The sequence below is a fragment of the Corticium candelabrum genome, chromosome 1, assembly GCF_963422355.1.
Source record: "Corticium candelabrum chromosome 1, ooCorCand1.1, whole genome shotgun sequence".
NCBI classification, from domain to species: Eukaryota; Metazoa; Porifera; class Homoscleromorpha; order Homosclerophorida; family Plakinidae; genus Corticium; species Corticium candelabrum.
The window spans coordinates 4,925,586-4,933,274 of NC_085085.1; the positions used below are offsets into that span (position 1 = coordinate 4,925,586).

Below are 7,689 nucleotides of genomic sequence, written 5' to 3' on the forward strand. Positions count from 1 at the left end.
GAGCATTCCATGATAACAGTTTGCGGCATGTCAGTGTATATATAAGCAAACCTGCATCAAAGATTTCATGGGGGCACTCATAAAACTCAAAATGAGTGGTCCCAAAATTTGTGTGGGTGTAGTCACAACAATTTCTGACAACCCTTCCCAAAATTCTTGGGGACACCCCTGTAGTAGCATCCTAAACCACAAATTGCAGAGTTGTAGTGCAGCCAGTCCAACTGGTCTGGACCACTCTTCAGAAAATAAACTTAGATATTTCATTCACTGTTGTTCTGTGTCAGGGGCAGTGGAGCAACTCATAAGTTGCGGGGGGGAGAGGGGCTTGAAAGGACATCAGAGTATATGAAATACAAGGGTACTGTTTGCTTACAAAAATAGAGATTGTACTCAAAGTTGGGGTGACTGAGACCTCTCAGCCCCAGCTCCACCCTCATGTACACCCACCCACAGACCCACCTCCACTCCTACTTCCACCCACACCCCACTTCCACCCCCAATCCACCATCCACCCCCAATGGACCCATCCCACCCCAATGGACCCATCCCACCCCATGGACCCATCCACCCCATGGACCCATCCACCCCCATGGACCCATCTCCCCCTGGGTCCCCATAAACCCCTTCCGGAGGTGTAGAGATACATGTCTAATTTTACTGCAGCATAGACTTAGTACATATTGACTTGTAAAAACAATTTACATGCATACTAACTTGCAATATGCTCTGGAGGATTAATTCAGACGCTCCATTTCCGGGTAGGCAAGTAGATAGTAATTCAGAACACAAGCCAATATGAGAAGTGGACAAGAATAACAACAAATAGAATGCAACACGACGTCTATTCTCCGGCAGCCGGTATTCTTAATTCTCAATAGGCCCGTGGAGTCAAACTGTTCACTCAAGTTCTGTATTAGCATTGCAAAGGAGCATGCGCACTTTCTATCTGCTCTTGTCAAGATGATGTGAAGAGAAGGGCGCCGGAAACATTAACGATGGCTGTTAAGCGGAAGGCAAGTATTTTATGTAAACACGTTGTAATAGAAAGGACGTTGAGCATGCAGTTGTTTCGTACGAACTTGGATGGGCTTAGCAGACATTTCACGTGTAAACCTTTGCAAGATAGACTGTTCGCCGTGTTGCTCGTACAGATACGTACATAATTTGTGTGCTGACTGACTACTGTAGACAGCTCAGGAATCCGTAAACGGTTTTTGGTTCGTTTGGAACTCCGAGGCTGCACGTTTCCGTTGTAGGCGTGGTTCTTAGACGCCATCCTGTAAACCTCTTTCCATATTTTTGTCATTCCTGCCTACTTCCCTGGGAGTGATGTGAGATATAACACAATAATAACTTATTAACTAAACCTCATTGTTGTTGTGAATCTATCATTGAAAACATGATTTCAAAGTCAATGTTTGTGTTAACGTTTTCATCCAACATTTCTATCTTAATTTTTACAAATGTTTTGTTGCTAATGTTCATGATTTATCTTGAGACAATAGGCCACACCTACTTGACACAAGCAACTTCTGGTTGAACGACAAATGAAATCAACACCATTGACTGAATATTGAACTTGCAGCTTAATTTCAACTTGAAAGAAATTTATGGAGTTGGATGAAGGAAAAGTTGAACAGAAAATTGCTGTTAAAGCAGCAATAATGGAAATGAGACATTGTAGATGTTTGGGAGGATTTGACTTAGTTAGTCTCCTGGAGCCATTGGCACTTTATTTACATCATTGCTGCTGATGGATGACATAGAGGGATGGCAATAGCATGTGGAGACTGTCATGTTTGTTACTGGAAATAGATTATACATCACTTACACTTACGTTGACCGTCCTCTGATTAATGATTCTATTGATAGTGTGTAAATGAACGGACATGACAGCAAGCAGACAATAGGTGGGAAGATTGCTGATATGAGTGGACAAGCAAGTACATCTTGTTGTATTACTTTCAACTTGTATCATTTGCTCATTGGTTTGGTGATGTTGCAGTTGGTAGTGTTAGTCATCTTGGCATTATGCATGCCGCCATCGTATTCTGTTGATGTGGAGTGCATTGGAAGCAAGGGAGAACCGGTAGTGTGTGTTTGATCTCTTGTCATAATGATCAATTTGTATTGAGTGAGCATTTGTTGTCTTTTCTAGGGTGTTCCTGGAGTTCCTGGTCCTCCAGGAAGACAGGTGAGTGATGGATGTAGAATATATCTATTGAGGTACTAGTCATTACGATAGAAAATGTATGGGAGAAGTGGGCGAGTGGAGTGTTGATGAGATAACGTGTGAGGGTTGGTTATATGAGACTACAGGATAGAATAGAATGGAGATTACAATGGTTGTCAGTATGTGGAACATATGAGAGACCAAGTACTGTATTTTCACACATTTGGCTGCAAGCCGGTTTTTGACCAAGGTCTAGCATGTCAGATAAATAAATTGAGGTGATATGATTATTCCTCCCTAAATACTAGACTCGAGCATGTTGCAGCTGTTTTATGTGTAGTGAAACACTCATACTAGTACACTACTTACATTGTGAAGAAGCACTAAAGTGCTAAATCCATGCCTGCTAGCTTTGGCAACACGGAACAGCTATACTGTACATGCAAGAAATAACACTTGCGACTAGACTGCCAGGTGTACAGTGGGCTACTAATTGACATCAAGAAGGGGGGATTGGACTGTACATGCACATCGACTAACACTCTCAAGTGACATGCAAATTACCACCAGTGATAACAGTTAGTGCATGCACTGCATTCCAATTGTCTTGCCATCCATTTTTTAGTTGTTGGTGCTGCCATCCACAGCCCTATTACTGTAATTCTAAACAAAAACAAGATGCGTCCCTCGTAATTGATTTGTAGATAAACGATAGATTTCAGCTGGACATGAAGTCTATAGGTGGGCACATTTCAAGAAGCAAATAAAACAAGGTCAGTTCTAGCCTCATAACACACACACACACACACACACACACACACACACACACACACACACACACACACACACACACACACACACACACACACACACACACACACACACAACTTTGCCAAGATTACTGATTTTTCTCGAATACAGTAACCCATGCATCTCATCAGTTTAAGAATAGTAACCCGCGCTCGATTAGTAAGCCATGCCTTGAATGTCAGAGATCAAAGGGTAACATAAAACATCGAGGAAACAAAACAAGTCTGGCAAAAGAGAAACAGACAGAAGAAGTTGAAGACAATGATTGGACGATGTAGACATTATGGTTCTTGATGATGAGGACACTGAGTAAACTACCAGTACCTGAATATGGGTTACCGTAACTTGACAGTTTGCATGCGTCAAGAGTGCATGTGTTCCTCTAATACTTCCATAGCTCTTTACTTCAACTTGAACTGTGATAGCAGACATTGAAGAAATAGCAACCCACGGGTTACTATTCGAGGAAATAGGATATGGGCAAACGGAGTGACCAGACTTAAATTTTTGGGGTTTAAATTGACATTAATGATATTTTTATATCAATTTAAAGTAACTTCTAATCTAAATAGCCAAAACCAACAACTCACTACTTTAATTAATTAATCGCAATCTATGTTCTCAAATTGGTCTATGGCAGCAAATGCATCAACAGAATCAAGGGGTGTGTGTATGTGTGTGTGTGTGTAGGGTAATCCGGGGTAACCCTGTGAGAAATTTGATACACACCTGTTACTCCATAGACCCACCCACCCCCATAGACCCAACCCACCCCCATAGACCCATCCACCCCCATAGACCCACCCACTCCCATAGACCCATCCACCCCCATAGACCCACCCACCCCCATAGACCCATCCACCCCCATAGACCCACCCACCCCCATAGACCCACCCACCCCCATAGACCCACCCACCCCCATAGACCCACCCATCCCCATAGACCCACCCACCCCCATAGACCCATCCCACCCCCATAGACCCATCCCACCCCCATAGACCCATCCCACCCCCATAGACCCATCCCACCCCCATAGACCCATCCCACTCCCATAGACCCATCCCACTCCCATAGACCCATCCCACCCCCATACCATGGACTCCACCCTGAGGCGTAACTACTAAGATACATGCCTAATTTTACTACAGCATAGACTTAGTACATCTTGACTTGTAATAACAATTTGCATGCATACTAACTTGCAATAGGCTCTGGAGGATTAATTCAGACGATCCATTTCCAGGTAAGTAGACAGTAATTCAGAACACAACACAATACGAGAATTGGACAAGTATAACAACAAAAAGACTGCGTCTATTCTCCGGCTGTTGATATTTTCAATTCTCAGCAAGCCCGTGCACTGTTTACTCAAGTCCCGTATTATCATAGCAACGAAGCATGCGCACTCTAGTCTGTAGCATTTAGTTCGTTAGATTGTCAAGATGATGTGAAGAGAAGGATGCCACAAACATTGGCGGTGGCTGTTAAGCGGAGGGCAAGTATTTTATTTTATATAAACACATTGTAATAGAAAGGACGTTGAGCATGCAGTTGTTTCGTACGAACTTGGATGGGCTTAGCAGACATTTTACGTGTAAACCCTTGCAAGATAGACTGTTTGCCGTGTTGCTTGTACAGATACGTACATAATTTGTGTGCTGGCTACTGTACACTCAGGAAAGGTGCTTGGCTTGTTTGGAACTCCGAGGCTTCACTTTTGTTGTAGGCGTGGCAATAGCCGTCTCTGATTTGTAAACCTCTTTTCATATTTTGTCATTCCTGGCTACGCCCTGGGAGTGGTGTGAGATGTGACAATAATAATAGCTTATTAATTAATAAACGTCATTGTTGTTGTGAATCTATCATTGAAAACATGATTTCAAAGTCAATGTTTGTGTTAACGTTTGTCATTCCATCCAACATTTCTATCTTTATTTTTTACAAATGTTTTGTTGCTAATGTTCATGATTTATCTTGATGAATGGTAACTGCAGCAAGACAATATGCCACACCTACTTGACACAAGCAACTTCTGGTTGAATGACAAATGAAATCAACATCATTGACTGAATGTTGAACTTGCAGCTTAATTTCAACTTGAAAGAAATTTATGGAGTTGGATGAAGGAAAAGTTGAACAGAAAATTGCTGTTAAAGCAGCAATAATGGAAATGAGACATTGTAGATGTTTGGGAGGATTTGACTTAGTTAGTATCCTGGAGCCATTGGCACTTTATTTACATCATTGCGGCTGATCGATGACATAGAGGGATGGCAATAGCATGTGGAGTGTGTCATGTTTGTTACTGGAAATAGAGTATACATCACTTACACTTACGTTGACCGTCCTCTGATTAATCATTCTATTGATAGTGTGTAAATGAACGGACATGACAGCAAGCAGACAATAGGTGGGAAGATTGCTGATATGAGTGGCCAAGCAAGTAGATCTTGTTGTATTACTTTCAACTTGTACCATTTGCTCATTGGTTTGGTGATGTTGCAGTTGGTAGTGTTAGTCATCTTGGCATTGTGCGTGCAGCCATCGCATTCTGTTGATGTGGAGTGCATTGGAAGCAAGGGAGAACCGGTAGTGTGTGTTTGATCTCTTGTCGTAATGATCAAGTTGTATTAAATGAGCATTTGTGGTCTTTTGTAGGGTGTTCCCGGAGTTCCTGGTCCTCCAGGAAGACAGGTGAGTGATGGATGTAGAATATATCTATTGAGGTACTAGTCATTATGATAGAAAATGTATGGGAGAAGTGGGTGAGTGGAGTGTTGATGAGATAACATGTGAGGGTTGGTTATATGAGACTACAGGATAGAGTAGAATGGGGATTATAATGGTTGTCAGTATGTTGAACATATGAGAGACCAAGTACTGTATTTTCACACATTTGGTTGCATGCTGATTTTTGGCAGGGTTGACCAAGGTCCAGTATGCTGGATAAATGTATTAAGTGAGGTGATGTGATCATTCCTCCCTAGATACTAGACTTGAGCATGTTGCAGCTGTTTTATGTGTAGTGAAACACTCCTACTCGTACACAACTTACATTGTGAAAAAGCACTAAAGTGCTAAACCCATGCCTGCTATCTTTGGCAACACAGAACAGCTATACTTTACATGCAAGAAATGACACATGCGAGTAGACTGCCAGGTGTACAGTGTGCTGCTAATTGACATCAAGAGCGTGAGAATGGGTCTGTACATGCACATCGACTAACACTCTCAAGTGGCGTGCAAATTAACACCAGCGATAACAGTTAGTGCATGCACTGTATTCCAATTGTCTGGCCATCCATTTGTTTAGTCGTTGATGCTGCCATTCACGGCCCTATTACTGTAATTCTAGTGCATGCACACCTTAGGTTAAATATATACAATGAACATAAAAGTCTAACATATATATATATATATCGTGTATAATCCTATTTCTAAAGCAACAGACCTGTACACAGAGGGGGTCAGGGTCTGTATGAACCTCCCGCAGCAGTTAGAGGTCCGGCTACAGGGAGTTATAAGAAATACCAGCACAGCAATCCTATTAGGATATGATGTCCACATGATGACAACAAACTTATTAGTCTATCTTCTTTTATTATCTTATTATCTTCATGTGATTTGACCAAAGCACAGTAATTTACATCTCAGTTTCTGGCATTTACTATTTTGCACACATTTAAGGGTAGTGGTGGGTACTCAAGATCTTGCAGATGTCCAAAGCCAGGCTATTTTTGGATATTGTAACCGGATACATTCTACTAGCAACTTTAAATGGATCCACTTTTATCCCAAGCGGACTCCCTTTCGAGACATTCTACATATGGGTCTGATAAAGTAATACGCCGTTTACAGGAGCACCCATAGCGAGTCGAGCCTTGCCAGCCCAGTATTCCAGGCCGTGTTTACATGGCCAATGCGTGTCATTAACTTGCGTCAGTTACTTGAGATTAATTAACATAGCTCGCATTAGCTCACTTTTGCAATGGACAGAAGCCAAGCTACTCGCGTTTTTCTTTATGGCTTTACAACAGTCACATTGAGAAATGCGTACGACATGTACGAGACGCCGTACTATCTAGACGAGACTTTGGTCTATCGCCAGTTGTACCAAATGAGCATGCATGGCTCGTTTTCCAGCACGCTACGTTTTTATACGATGTACTTGACCCGAGCCAGCCCACACTGGCCTGGCTAGAAATACAAGCCGAGCTGACACGGCTTGTCCCGCGTTTACACATACCCTAGAAACTGAGCCAGCATGGCTGGCCCGCTTACAAGTGCTCATGTAAACGAGGTATAAGTCTTTTCAGACTTTTGTGTATTTCAAAATAGATCATGTTATTATGTGTATGTCTATTTTTGTAAATTTCTTTAACCTTGTCCCGTTTCCAACCCAGTCCAGTACACACTGATGGGACACTTCACATTCTTTAGCAACTCTGGCTTTGGTACCACCCAATGTATCATACATATTGATGATAGTACAGCCAGCTTCTTGATGATGTACACATTGTATAGGTCTTTTTGCTATACTGTGAACAGGTTCTACTCTTTTGACATTTTCGAATTACTTGTGCATCGTCCAGATTATCTTCCATTAGTGTCTGATTTTCTGTAATGACAGCATTGACGTCTGCCATCAAATCGAATTGTTGCATGTTTGGGTGTTTATTCCACCATTGCTAGGATTCTTTTTCTCG

At 42.0% G+C, this 7,689-nt stretch overlaps 2 long non-coding RNA genes across 2 annotated transcripts; both read left to right on the forward strand.

The window, feature by feature from the left end:
- The first annotated feature begins 1,403 nt into the window (after positions 1 to 1,403).
- On the forward strand, positions 1,404 to 2,259 carry LOC134196403 (uncharacterized). Its single transcript, XR_009972521.1, has 3 exons — positions 1,404 to 1,943; positions 2,006 to 2,089; positions 2,159 to 2,259. It is a non-coding gene; the product is annotated as an uncharacterized LOC134196403 (long non-coding RNA).
- A 2,620-nt stretch (positions 2,260 to 4,879) lies between these two features.
- On the forward strand, positions 4,880 to 5,870 carry LOC134196188 (uncharacterized). The gene is made up of 4 exons (XR_009972498.1): positions 4,880 to 5,299; positions 5,356 to 5,426; positions 5,489 to 5,572; positions 5,642 to 5,870. It is a non-coding gene; the product is annotated as an uncharacterized LOC134196188 (long non-coding RNA).
- Positions 5,871 to 7,689: the final 1,819 nt, after the last annotated feature.